The sequence below is a fragment of the Tympanuchus pallidicinctus genome, unplaced genomic scaffold (assembly GCF_026119805.1).
Source record: "Tympanuchus pallidicinctus isolate F22 unplaced genomic scaffold, pur_lepc_1.0 scaffold8, whole genome shotgun sequence".
NCBI lineage: Eukaryota > Metazoa > Chordata > Aves > Galliformes > Phasianidae > Tympanuchus > Tympanuchus pallidicinctus.
This window is the reverse complement of record NW_026294802.1, coordinates 21,762,805-21,777,367: the sequence shown is the minus strand read 5'-3', so window position 1 is coordinate 21,777,367 and position 14,563 is coordinate 21,762,805. Positions and strand designations below refer to the sequence as shown.

Here is a 14,563-nt window from a genome sequence, read left to right as displayed (position 1 = left end):
TAACTGCAAAAGGTTAGCTAAAATCAACTGGCCTGTATCTTCTTGATTCAGAAGTTAATTACAATAATTACAGTAGATACCTCTGTGAAAAAATGCCTGGAATTACTACCTTATTTCTAAAAGTTGCCAGCCAATGTTTTTTACAGTTTAATAGTTGTCACATCACAGAAGAGCAGTAACCAGAGAAAAGAGGCTAAACAATACAATGCTGCTATAATTCAGCTGAAAGTTTTACTGTATGTATTGCTTACACAGTGCAAGATGAAAAACTCAACATAATAAAAATAAGAATATTAGAATAGAGCACTCACTGCTCTACAGCAATTTTAAGTCAAAGCTAATTTAACAAAAAATTCTATTAAGAAATCCATGTTATAAGGTTATCTTTTCACAACATAAAAAGGTTGTCTTTGCCCTTTAACTGTCAAAGACATTATGCATCCATATATTTGTTATAAATACTGCTTAATGTAGAACTTTTCTTGCTACTATTAAGAAATAGTTTTTCTTTTCTTGACTAATTTTTTCACTAACACCACTATTCAACACCATTCTTAAGAGTCCACTTGTTTTGATCTTACATCATATCATAACAATTTCAAATTCTACATTAAAAGCTACACATTCTTACCAATTTGTATGCAGACTAGACAAACAAAATAGGATGTAAATAAACAAATAAATAAAAATCCAGAACACATTCTGTGCAGAGGTAGATTGCACTTATTTCTGCATTCTCATGAAACATCTATGTGAGAGCTACCTAGCTATTCTATCTTCACTGAAGTCAATAATAAATTTTCTATTTTTGTCAAAAGTAAAATTTTCTTAAGATTTTAGCTTTAAGTCCCACTATCCATTGCATACAATGGACAGTGACATCATTCTTTCTCTGGCTAATCTGATCAACTTAAAGAATAAACACTTACGCTGTGTGTCATAGTATTATTAGATGCGAGATTTTTATTTTTTAAGATGCATTTATAGCCCAAGATGCATTATTTGATCTATCTGCAGCAATATCTCACGTGCCAATAAAAATCAAAATGCACTGCTCCAAATTATCCCAACTACTGGAAATTTGTGTGCTCAGGATTAGTTTATATTTCACACAAATGTTGCTGTTCTCTCCAAGACAGAGCTCTTCAACAGACAAATTGGTCACTTAAAATGTAAACTTGCTTTTTTCAGTAATACCCTTTGAATGGATAACAGAGGAATTGCAGAACTGCAGTATACCTGCTTGCATGTGAAATTCTGCCAAATGTCCTTTAGAGTTTATATTCCAGCAACTGTTTTGAAGATGGACTTCAATTTCTAGTACAGTATAATAATTATAATTCTAGTATATAATTATAATCCTTTTTTTAGCTATCTTTATGTGACAATTGCCTCTTTAGTACTCTTTTAATCTCTACATAAATTTCAGTATGGCTCCAGAATTGTGCCTATGACCAATCATTCAAATCAGTGTATGAAAATTCATTCATTCCTTCTTAAAAGATTTTGAACATTTGAAGTAATTTTTGTGAAGAGCTGCAACAACAAAAAAATGAATACTATACTGTGACAAGGAAGTAGAAAGTGCTCTACAAAATGTGAAGATCTGAGATTGATTTTCTTTTATTAAAAAAAAAAAAAAAGCATTATATATGGGAACTGAAGATTTTCTGGCTCTGCCACAACTGTTCTGAGTGACTTCAGGATTAGTAAAATTTTGTCTCAGTGAAATCAGAAGGAATCTGCTAGTAATGTCAGTGAAGCCAGAATATCACTATGTTTATGCTCTGCTTTTCTATCAATACAATTAGGGTAATAACAGTATATTTCACATTCTATTTTTTTGGATCGTTAGTTGTTCAACATAAGAAGAGTTCCTCACTACATGCATCAGAAGGCAGTAAGCTTCAATAAAGTTACTAGAGCTATCCTAATGAATAAGGTTCATTGTTTAAAAAGGTACAAGTGGAATGCATTTCAGCGAACTTCAAAAGTACTACTTGCATTTCTTTAGAAGTACATATTCACAGTTACAAAAATATATGTATTTGAGTGGAGAAAAATATATCAAATATTATTCAATGTACACTTCTTATGCCTTTGCGCAAATTCAAAGTCCTTCAATGCTAATAGATAAATTCTGTACCTTTTTATTTCCAAGGATTCCTGAAAAAAAACCAAAAAACAAACAAACAAAAAAACTATTTCTTTCATGAAGATTATAAAATGGTTATGGATTCTTTAGACATAAAGTTAATTGGAAAAAATATCACTATGTATACTGTTACAAAGGCTGTTCTGCAAATCATACTCTTATTAAACAAACTTTCTTACAAGTAAAACATCAATCACTCTGAGGCAAACATTCATGTTGAAGGAAGACCACACACATTCATTAAGATTTTTATCTGAGTTTTGTTTCAAAAGCCTAGAACAATTGCCAGCTTAGACAATTATTTGCCAGCTCTGTTTCCTTAGAAGTTTTTTAATGACTGCAGCTAAGATACAGTAAAGTGATTGTTAATACAACCTTTTTCTTTGGAAACAGAAATATTATTTGTTACATGCAACTGCTAAAGACTACCTATATTTTTAATACTGTTTAGTTAAAAACACAAGCACTGAACACAATAGTACATAACAATGCATATCATAAAATACTCTGCCAATTTCTATTGCTTTAATAGACAATATATTTATCTAAATTATTTTATCATTCTCACAGTTTCCTATAGAAAATATTGTAGAATAAGACATTCATTTTGATAATACATCACTGAAGGCCCAATAATTTGCTTGGAACAACTACTAGACCTAAAAGGCAATGTCAGTATTTGTTGGAAAATCCAAAAAGAAATAAGATCAAGAAACAGCTGATTACTTCCATACTTTAAATAAACAGTGACATTCAATTTGCTGTTGTTGCTGTTTCTCTTCCCACATTTGGATGTAGATAGTTAATGCTTCATGAAGGTGCGCTAGCAAATATCAGTGACAAAGCAGACTTTTTACAAAGGTAACAGGAACACACATTCTGGATTAGCAAATTCTTATATCACTTCATCTGAGATAGACATATTCTCTGATGTTATTCTGTATTTGATACCTCTCCTTCTCTTATTGTATGTTGCTATTACTGACTGATGATGTTTGTCAAATTGTAAATATTGTATTCTGCCTCTGTGTGTCATTTTGGCTTTTATTGCCAGTCCTTTTTTAGGAATTGTGTGTTATCGCTATACAGACGCCTTTCAAAGTAATGATCTGTAAAGTCCCCTCCAGTCCAGTGCATCGTATTTTTAGTTTTAGAAAAAGAATCAGTTGTGACAACAGCTAGATCAGGTTTCTACCTAGGATATCTGCTCTCCATCAAGCAATATGGCAATTATCAGGCTTACAGAATATTTGGAGAATGAAGACAAGTACAGTTGGACTGGTATTATATATGAAAATGTGCTAAATGTTCTTTACTAGCATAGTACATATATACTGCTATTTTGACTTGGATTTCTATGCATATGATAGCAGATACCTAGAAAACCTGGTAAAAATCTAGAAAAGGAAACTTACCTCAAAGAAATGTGATTTCTGTAATAAAGGATTGACACTTAAAGTAGTCACAAGGCATCTTCTCTAGCTAATAAAGCAAAGTAGTTACTTCTTACCTCTGAAATTCCTGATCCTAATGTGAGAACGTCTAGGTTTTTTTAGAGTAGAGTCTAGGGTGACTAAATGTTGAGACCATCAAAAATTAGGTAAATGAATCCCACCATGGATAAAAAAGGAAGCGTGTTACTTAAAAACCTCATAAGTGAACATGAAGTCTATCTCTATTGAAGTGAGGAGAACAGCCTTTTTCACTTATTCTGGCCCAGGGCTACTTCTGGCCAGATGCTGGAGCTTAACTTAGCTAGACCATAGGTTCCAGTGTCTCTGCCCAGGTTGGAGACATGGTTGCTGCTTTCCCTTTTGCAAGCTGAGCTTGTATACCAGAAACATACAATGTTGCCTTCAGCAGCTCTTATGTACATGACTCACATAAAACATGGATACAGACAGCTATGACTTCTTCCAAGTGGTGGAGACAGAAGTTCACTAGTGCAGGTACACAGACCCCACTCTTTAGGTTCACAAACACACACATATTCAAGCATCATTTCAGTTCCTGGCATGATCAAATCTCTCAAGAATCACACATAGCCTCTTTGTCCAGCATCCCCTCTCCAGGATTATGTGAGTACTGGCATGGCCCTTCTGTGCATGCAGCACCCCTGCTTGGATCCCAGGCCCTCATGCCCACTTCATAGGCTGCTTACTCTCCAGCTAGCCCAGCTTGAATTTTGTTGCAGTTGCACACATTAGCTCATCCAGGAGCTGGCAATTAGATCTTCAGCACAAATACACATGAAGAGTACAGATGTGAAGAGATTACGATTTCATGAGGAAAATATAGGAAGATAAAACAAACTGCAGTGACACAGGACTGGACTGATGAGGATGTTGACTGGCCATATTTTACATGTGACTAGCCTTTCCGTACTCTTTTCTACCTATACGGCTAGCTACTGACCTCCAATTAGTCTCTGTGATACTGATCAGAGCACTATGAACTCTGCTACTCAGTCAGTTCTCAGTCTATCTTATACTCTCTAAGCTTACCTACAAGGGTGTTATAGAAGACAGTATCAAAAGACTTGTTGAAGCCACAGTACACAACATCCACTATTCTCTCCTCATCTATCTAGATGTTCATGACGTCATAGAAGGTTACCAGGTTGATTTGTCCTTGGTGAATCCATGTTGACTACTCCTGATAACCTTCTCTTCTACTTGCTTGCATCCAGAATAAGTCGTTCCACCATCTTCCCAGGAAGAGAGCACCATAGATGCTCTCAGTCTTCTATCATGAAATTAGCTAAACTAGACATGCATGTAACACAACACTCTGTAACAGTACTGTTTCACCATTCAAATGCACAACAGTAGAGGACCTCTTTCAAATTACTCAGCTGAGCAGTTGGTGCTTTGTTTCAAAACAGGAAGAGAAATTCTGGTTGATTCCTGCACCCTGGAAAGTAAGGCTATTGCAAGAATCATACTTTAATATTAATTTGTAACATTTACTTTAAATATCTGGGTTTGAGAACCTTGCTTATGCATAAAGTGGTGAGATACTAATATGTTGGATTAAAATATTTGTCAGATCTCTCTTGAAATGTAACAAATACTATGAAATATAAATACAGCATGAAGAAAACTAAAATTGTGCTTACAGAGAAATAACCTTCCCTTCATACAAACTCCTTCTCATTAGCTACCACCTCTTTTATCCTTAAAAAAAAAAAAAAAGACACCCTGTGAGCAAAAATGTATGAATAACGTCTTACTCCAAAATAACCTCAGAATACATCCACACATGCCAAGAAATAAGTATTTTACTGACTGCAGCCACAAGCCACAATAGTTATATTTAATTAGCAATTTAATCTCATGTTTAGTTTTTGCTTAAACTACAAAGAATAGAAGCCATCCATGAAATTGTCAATTATTTGTCCCTCTGCAATGCTGAAAGGGTAGAGCAAAGATTCAAATCACACTTCATTCTATATCATTCTCTAACTTACACATTCCCTCTAGAACAACCTCTTTAACCTCTCAGAACTTGTTCTCCCCATGCTCATTTTCTTTGAAAAATTACACTTGGCCAGTATGCTTAGTCCAAATGTGAGTTCATCTTAAAAATATATTTTAAACCAAGTTCCTAACATCCAATACTCTCTTTAAAAAAGGCTTTTTAGTAAGACCAGAAGCAATAGAAAAGGAAGGGCATTTTTGGAGGCATTACACAAAAATCAAGGTTATACAGGACAAGAATATTACAATTTACCTTCTCAAAGTGAATCTCTCATTCCCATATCAGTGCGCATAAGTCATGTAATTCACTATCAGTTATAAAAACTGACTTAGAGAAAAAGAATCTCTGATTCTAAGATAAAAGTTTTAGTCAAAATAGGAGGAAAAAAGTAAGATGAGATACAAAAAGTCCTTGATTATCAATTAACTCCTAACAGTTGGAATTGCAACTATGCTGATATAGGGTGGGATTTTTTGTGTTTATTAACGCTTTCATTATCTGCTCTCTCCTGGTATCAATCCTTTTGTGTAAATGATATTTCAAATGAGATTCAGTTACAGTTTTCTCTTTTATATTTCTAGGGCACAGAATCAGCTTTCTTTGTACCTTGAAAAGTGACCACCACCAGCATAAAAAGATAGAACTGACAGACACTCAGTTTTGTGTCACCTACCTGATATTTCTTCTTACTAAATTTTCATTCTCATGAATACTTTCATTGTCTCCTTTTCAGAATTTGTATTGAAGATGTTTCAGCAGCACTTCTATGCAAATAGGAAGATATATTTCTGCACAAATGAGGAGTGCTATTGGGATACTTTGATGGTTCACTGTGTTCAGACATTTAATTATTTCTGAAACATATCCAGAATGTGTTTCTTTAATGATGTGTGGATACTAATCAGACTTTTTTGGGCTAATCATTCACTTAAAAAGAAATTTGGTTTTGTATGAACAGAAATGTACATTTGCAGATGGAAATTCCACAGGTTCCTCATTTTAGCAGCTTTTTCTGAACTTCCACAAGCATTGCTTGGTTCCTGAAGAGCCCCTACAGTAAAAGAATGTTAAAATATGTAAAACAGTCCTTTAAAATGCCACTATGCTGTTAATTACTGTGTTGCTAGTATCATGTGTTTACTATACCAGAATTAATCACAATTTTATTGTTTATAAAGGGCTTGTTACAGAAGCCTCTTAGCAAATATGTGCTACTATTTAAAACCACAGAGTAATCATCTCTCAAAGGAATGTGTCTATGTAAGGTTAACTGGAAAATGTAAAAGACTAATTAGCATCTTGAATAACCATTCAGCCATCTGTTTTAAGAAGGCAATGCCCAAATCTGAATCACCTAAAAAGAGCATTGTGAGAGAAGTTCTGCTGTGCTTACACAGGTGATATCAGTAATATTACAAACAAAAGTTTGTTTCAAGTCATTATAATATTGTTTCTTAAGTTTTGCTGTATTATGAAGAATGTATGAATGGAGACATATATTAGATATAAGATGACACCAGCGTTCCCCTTTAACATTAGTTTCCCCTTGTACAGGATAACTAGTGGAAATGAAAGCCTTCATTAAGCATAAAAAAATTATTCACAAGAGGTTTGAAATATTTGTTATGACTTTGATACAAGTGATTTTGTATTTTATGAATTGTGCATTAAATTGGAAGCATAGATGTATGCTGCGTAACATATATATATTTATATATGCACACGTTCACATAGATGCTCCAAAAGTAATATCTCCTAATTATTTCCTTTTATGTACAGCAGATGCAAAGAGCAAAGTAACACTATCTGATAGAGAAAATTCTCAGATACAAAACAGTCACAAACATTAGCTGTGAATTTTCATCAGTGATGAACAAGAACCTGTATGCCACGTTTGGAAAAAACCGCACCAATAGAGGTAACCTATTTCACCACTTCTGAAACACCTCACCATGGCCTCACTGTGCTCATATCCACTGTTTGGTCTCCATAACTGATATAAATGATGCAATTTTTTCCATATGGAGAAATATAGTGACTTCGTATGCACTTCCAGGTCAGATGCCATTGAGTCAGATTGCATCTGCTGCCATCTCACACAGCAACAAAATGTAACAGAATATTGGTGAAAAGTTCAACCTCTGCTGTCATGCCACCAACATCTCTGACACTGTGGGCCAACAGAATAAAACAAGATTTACTTTTGAAGCAACCCTTATATGTATGTGCACATATGTATGTTTACACACATATAAAATACTGATTATATGTGTGTGTATTTTTATATTTATATACAAATATATGTAATGCAAACAAGCACACTTAGCTGTTGGCATTTGACTCAAAAAATCCAATTCATCCAAACTCATTCTAATTCCTTAAGTTGGGTTAAGAATTTTAAGTTGCTTTCAATAACAAGTTCAATTACACAGTCAAGCAAATCGTAGAGCTTACTACTTAATTTCCAATAAATTTTTTATTTGTGACAGACGGTCTGTTAACCAACCTCAATACCGTTGGATAAGTTGACACCTTCTGACTTACGATAATGGGGAGCTGGTGTGGAGGGAGAAAATCCTTCACAGTAATTGAACACGATCAGCTTGGACTGAGGACGTCTGAGAGGTTCCAATAATTAAGAATCCTATATACATTATCTTAGATGATTAGGTTTTAAGATCTAATCTGGGGAGAATTTGTGAGTAGACACATAACAGATTGAGAGCTGTAGATTGTTGCCCTAATTCACCTTTCTCTTCCTGCAAAATTTTAAGTCATTTGTATCATTGAATATAGTACTGTAAGAACATCAAAAAAAGTCAGGTAACAGATGATTTACAATGTATTTTTGTTTGCTTGCTTACCATGTTACACTGATGGTTGTGCAGCAAACTGAGGAAGTTGTTTGTCGTTTCTTAACTGTTGCAATTTCAGTCAGATACAAAGTTTCAGAAAGGGAAGATTTTCTCTCCTTGAAAATATTTCCATCATGCATCTTCTGGAGCACATGTAGAAAATGTGGAGATTAACCAAAAGAAGTCATAGGCAAGCAGAGGCAATTCTTTTTTAATTGGAAATCAACTTTTAGAATAATAAGTATCATTGTTACTCTGTTCTTAATTTTCACAGCGTAAAGCAAAAACAATCAAACAGAACTTTATTTCACAATGCTTTCCTTACATAGGCAAAATAATAACATCAAAAAACACTCTCATAAGCAGGAATCTTACATGACACTGATTTTATGATCAAAGATTGGCTAATCCATAGCTTGAATATGCCTTCTCTATAAGCAAATACACCAAATCTTAATTCCATTTCCCTTTCTCAGTCATACTTCTTTTCTTCATCCTTCAATATAAATCCAAACATCTGCAATAGCCCAAAGATGTGATATCCTGGTCAACATACTTTGTTGCATATTTTTTAATGACTACAACTTGTAGCAGAAGGCTGCATGGCCTCAAAACCAAGTTGCTGAAAGATAATAACAAAAATACTGTTAATAAGTACTTACTTTTAGTTCCAGCAATAACGTGACAGTATTTCCTAAGGTCTCCTTTAAAATTCATTTCTTTCTCTGCTTAAAGAATGAGGATGATTTTGAAATATTGAAAATTTCAACATTAAGCTGAATTAGCTGAGCTGTAAGAAGAATGGAAAAATTGTGTGAAGTCACATTTTTCATTTTTTATTGCTTTGATCCTATGGTACTCTATTGACAATAAGGAAGGTTTTGTAACAACTGCTATCTAAACTGCTGTGATGCTCAAAGGTATACATTAATCTTCACAGCTGAAGCATTTTGAGTCTTATTTCTAAAAATGATAGTGCTGTGCTAGAAATCAGTGATTCTAGTTCTGTAAACATTCTTATATATTATTGTTTATTTTTACCCTGAAAATGATCAAGGAATGTGACAAGATTTTATATCAGCAATTTCTGTCCCATGGTGTCAAGTGACACCATCATCCATAATCTGGAAACTGAGATTAAAAAAGATTAAATATTAGGTGTTTACAGCGTTTTTAGGTTCTTAAACTGGCAATAGCTAGTGTTTTATAAGGAAAAATTCCTGCCGTGGTTCAGTACACTTTAATAAACCTTATCTATAACTGAAATATATTATTAGATTATTACAGATGTAGATTCATGCCTTGCTGATGGTAATACATTATTTAAAAAAATAGGACTACAGGCATGGGAACTCATTCATTTAATGAAAAAATTTTAAGCAGTACACGTCCCCTATTAGTATTCAGAGTTTATTAGTAATTAAGAGAACAGAACAGAGTAGAGTAGAATAGAACAGTCCAGATTGGAAGGCCACAAGATCATAAAATTCAATTCCTGTCAGGACCACCCAAAAAAATCAAACAATATTTCTGAAAGCATTATTCAGACACTCGTTGAACTCTGTCTGCTTGGGGCCATGACTACTGCCTTATGTAGCCCATTCCAGTATCCAAACACCCTCTGGAGAAGAACTTCTTCCTAACCCTCAACCAGACCCTCCCCTGACACAGCTCCATGCCATTCCCTGCAGCCCTGTCGCTGTCACATAGAGCAGAGCTCAGTGCTGCTCCTCCACTGTCTGTGAGGAGCTGCCCCTCAGCTCCTCTGCTCTGGGCTGAGCAAACTCAAGGATCTCAGCTGCTTCTCATACATCATGCCTCTGAACATTTCATCAATTTTGTAGCTGTCTTTTAGGTGTACTGTAACATTCTGAAATTCTTCTTATATTGTACTGCCCACAATTATGATTGAATATGGAAAGGAAAACAAGGAATGCAAACCCCTGCCAGCAAAAGAAAAACAGGAAAGAAGGGAACAAATTTTAGAATCCAGGAAAAAGAATGCTATTTCAAGAAAACAATTAAAAAAAAAAAAAAAAAAAAAAAAGAATATGAAGAAACATAGGGAATCGCAACATAGAATCATAGAATTGTTCAGGTTGGAAGGGGCCTTGAAGATCACCAAGTCCAACCACGCCCCAACCATACTACTCTAACAACTTTCCGCTAAAAAGATATGACTGGGGACTCTGAAATTATTCAATTTCTTCAGCACATGCCCCTATAAATAAGATATTACTGCTGCTAGACACTGGTCAGAAACTTCGTATCATCTCAACAGTGCAATATTTAAACTTTCTCAAAATTTCTAGACAACTGTAGATTTTTAACCAAGCAAAGTTATCTAACCTGCAATAGCTGCTTCTTAGCTTTGTGAAATTATGTAGTTGAACTTCTGTTCTGATTTTCCTAACATTATCAACATATTTAACTAGTAGATGGCAACTGCAGATAGTTGCTCTGTGCAGATTGCATGAGCCCAGAATGAAAAGATATGTAAGATGACAGGAGTCCTTGAAAATGTAAACATGGAATCATACCAGAAGCTGCAAGAGTATAAACAGAAGTTGGTAGAAAATTTCAGCCTTGTAAGTTTGTTCCTGGGTACATTACATTAAAAACAAACAAAATTTCTCTCCAGGGAGAACACTCCCCATTGATGTCACACTTAATCAAAAAATGATTTCACCATTGTGACACTGGAAAGGTGAGCACAAAGCTAGAGAAAGGGGCAGAAAACCTCCATATAACAGCTTTAGCTGTTAAATTTTTGTGGTTTTTTTTTTTTTTTTTTTTTTTGTAACAAGCAGCAATTATATAACTGAACTCAAAGCTGAAATTTGTACCTGAAATAAAAAAAAAACTTCCTTTGTTTGTTTGACTAATAATAAAGAATTTTTGTCTCTGCACATCAACCATATATTTTTATTACGGAAAAAAAAAAAAAAAAAAAAGCCAAAACTGTCCTGGGTATAGTGCCACAAACAGAAAGGAGTTCTGTCTCTCCAGAGGAAAGACTCAAGATAGATCTGAAATTTGGTATTGCTCTCATGGAGTCACGTAGCTCAAGAATTCAAGAATTTTAATCAGAACTAATTTTTTTTCTGTCCTACATAAATGCATTGAGTGGTACAGGAAATCAGTAAAATTTAACAGACTGCTTAAGAACAGGGCTTGTGATTAAATTCTGAAGATGTTTGGCTGCTGGCAATACCTATGGGAAGACATTTTTTTCTTATTTGCGATATTTCAATTATTTTTAGTGCATTATCTTTTGGGAAAAAAAAAGTCTAAAGCCTTATAAAAGCTTTAAAAAAGGGAAATGAGCATGATAAAGGCAACTTCCATAACTGGTTGTAATAGGACTTGTAGAAAATCAGGTAAATAAAGAAAGTGGAGTGCTACAAAGATGGTGAAGGGCCTGGAGCATCTCCCCTATGAAGAAAGGCTAAGCAAACCAGGTCTGTTTAGTGTTGAGAAAGGTGTCTCTGCCGTGTGCTTCTGAAGACATTTGTCTGTGTAGAAGGAAAATGAGTGTTTGTAATCTAGTGTATATAGGGTTACATTTACTGAGAAAGAACACATTTAAACAAACAGTTTTAAACAACTGGTGTTCAGTCCATAGGACCTATTACTAAGTCTTGAAATTTTAGTCTAAAATATTTCATTTTCTATGTTGTCAATTTTGTTCTACATTCAGCACCATTGCATGGTACTTTACACTAATGAAAAGGCATAATCTTTTATATTCATAGAAGAAGAAAAATCAATAATATTGTTTCCTCTTCCTATAATAACTAAAAAAAAAAAAAAGTTGAACACTGGCAACTTATATTAATGATTTGAAATAGAGAAAATTACCTAGCTTATATGCACTCCTGCTGAAATAGAAGTCGTTTAATCAATTAATTACTTAAACGAAGATCAAAAATGACAGGTACTGAGTGTAAACTGAGTGACCATGCAAGGACAAATATGAGGGCTACTTTGAAGGCAACAATATTGGCCCATAACATCAGAACACCAACGTCATGATGGTGGTATGGCAGTAGAGGCTGAATTTTCCCACTCTTATTCCTTTACATTTTGTTGCTGTGTGGCAGATGGCAGCAGAGCAGCAGTCTGACACAATGGCATCAGATATGGAAGTGCATATGAAGCAAAGGTACATCACTGAATTTCTTCATGTGGAAAAAAGTGCACCCATCAGCATTCGTTGACACTTGCTGAACATTTATGGAGACCAAACAGCAGACATGAGCACATGAGGTGTTGGGTAGTACATTTCAGCTGTGGTGACAGTGGCTTACCTCACTGGTGCAGATTTTTATATGTGATGTATGCAGGCTCTTTTTCATCACTGGCAAAAATGCATAGCCAAAAGTGATGATGACTATGTTGAAGCATAGTGTTTTGTAGCTGAGAATTTGCTCTATAAATACTGTCAATTTTGCTCTTTGTTGAAATTTCTATGGGAATAAGAGGCATTACTTTCAGACAGAACTATGTAGAACACCGCATTCTATAAGTCTTCTCATGCTTAAAACTCAACATGTCCCTAAATAATAGAGTAAATCAGAGTCTATGTTTTGAATATTATGATACTTGTGACAGCTTCCTTTACTGGGCAATGAGAGATGCACTAGAGTAACACTGAATAAATAAAAATTTCTAGTCTTATAGAACAGGAAAACATTTGCTTAATATTGATTCACTACAAATTACTTTCATAAAAATAATTAAGCAGCATGAATAAAAAGTATGTATAAAATAATAAATCTATTGAGGCTGAGAATGTTTATGACTATGTACATATATAGATGTAAATAAGAAAATGCTAAGTAGAATCACTTGCTGGTGCAAGTAACAGAAATAAAGCTTATACTGCAGTGACAACAGCCAATCCTTTTCCTCAATGACTACTTTTTAAAGTTATACATTTGTATAATCAATGGATATTAAGATGTTATAATCACAAAAAAAAACAAGAGAGTCAGGCAAAGTAGATTAAGATAATAAGAGAGAATAAATGGAAGGCTTACCAGTATGCTAGGCTCACCTACAAAAAACACCAGAAGAGGGGATCTCCAGACAAGATCCTTCCCCACTGGTAGCCAGATCTTAAATAGGTCTAGGAGCCTGGCTCCACCCCTTCCAGCAGCACAGGTAAATTGCCTTCACCTGTGCTCCTCTGGCTGACTCATGGCTCACCTCAGGTGATCAATCAGAGGTTCGGGCCGTGACTCAGCAGTTCCCATACATACATTTATGCTCTCATTTTCACCCAATCTTCATAATCAAGCATAGAAAAACTAATAAATCCTCCAGCAGTTTACATGCAACTTCTGATTTCCCCAGACACTGTTCGTGCCATCCCTTTTTTGAAGCATTCACTTTTGTCTTTGCCTTATAATCTCGAGAGAAAAAAAAATATATCCAGAAAAAAAGACATGTTTTTTTAAAATACTTCACTTATAGAGATTGTATGCTGTAGAAGGGCAATAATAGAACAAACTCTCATCTGCAGAAATTATACACCACTGTAAAATTTAAGGTTACACAGCTGGCATAGGTATATATGCATATATATATATTCATAGCTGGCCCCTTTAACCTACATTTAACACATTTTGCTATCAATAGTTATTGACGTGAACTAATTCAAAAATAGTTTCCTGATTCTTTTAATTTGAATGCTATTTTTATTGGCCTCCACTTACATTGTTAAACTCTCACAAAACAGAATTATAGTGGCAATACAATAAATTAACATGAAACCCTGCAACTTCCTCTGATTTTCTAACATCATAGAACGTACAAAAAAAGCCTTTTTATCTCTGAGCTTCCCTGTAACCCCCTACAACATAACAGCATACTGTGGAAACAGAAGTGTGAACATGAAGTACCACCCAGGAAAATCTTCTATTAAGGTCACCTTTTCTGGTCACTGTCAGGGAAGTGCAGATGCTCATTTGTGTTATAGGACATGCTCTGCATGTTCAGAAGAACAACACAAAATATAACAATATATAAGGAGATATTTGCTTTTGTGCTCATGTGATGTCTTTGTTTT

At 34.5% G+C, this 14,563-nt stretch overlaps 1 long non-coding RNA gene across 1 annotated transcript; it reads right to left on the bottom strand.

Moving 5' to 3' along the window:
• Positions 1-6,593: 6,593 nt before the first annotated feature.
• Positions 6,594-13,745, bottom strand: LOC128073519 (uncharacterized). The gene is made up of 3 exons (XR_008202748.1): positions 13,533-13,745; positions 8,500-8,633; positions 6,594-6,686 (listed from the first exon to the last, which is right to left on the bottom strand). It is a non-coding gene; the product is annotated as an uncharacterized LOC128073519 (long non-coding RNA).
• Positions 13,746-14,563: the final 818 nt, after the last annotated feature.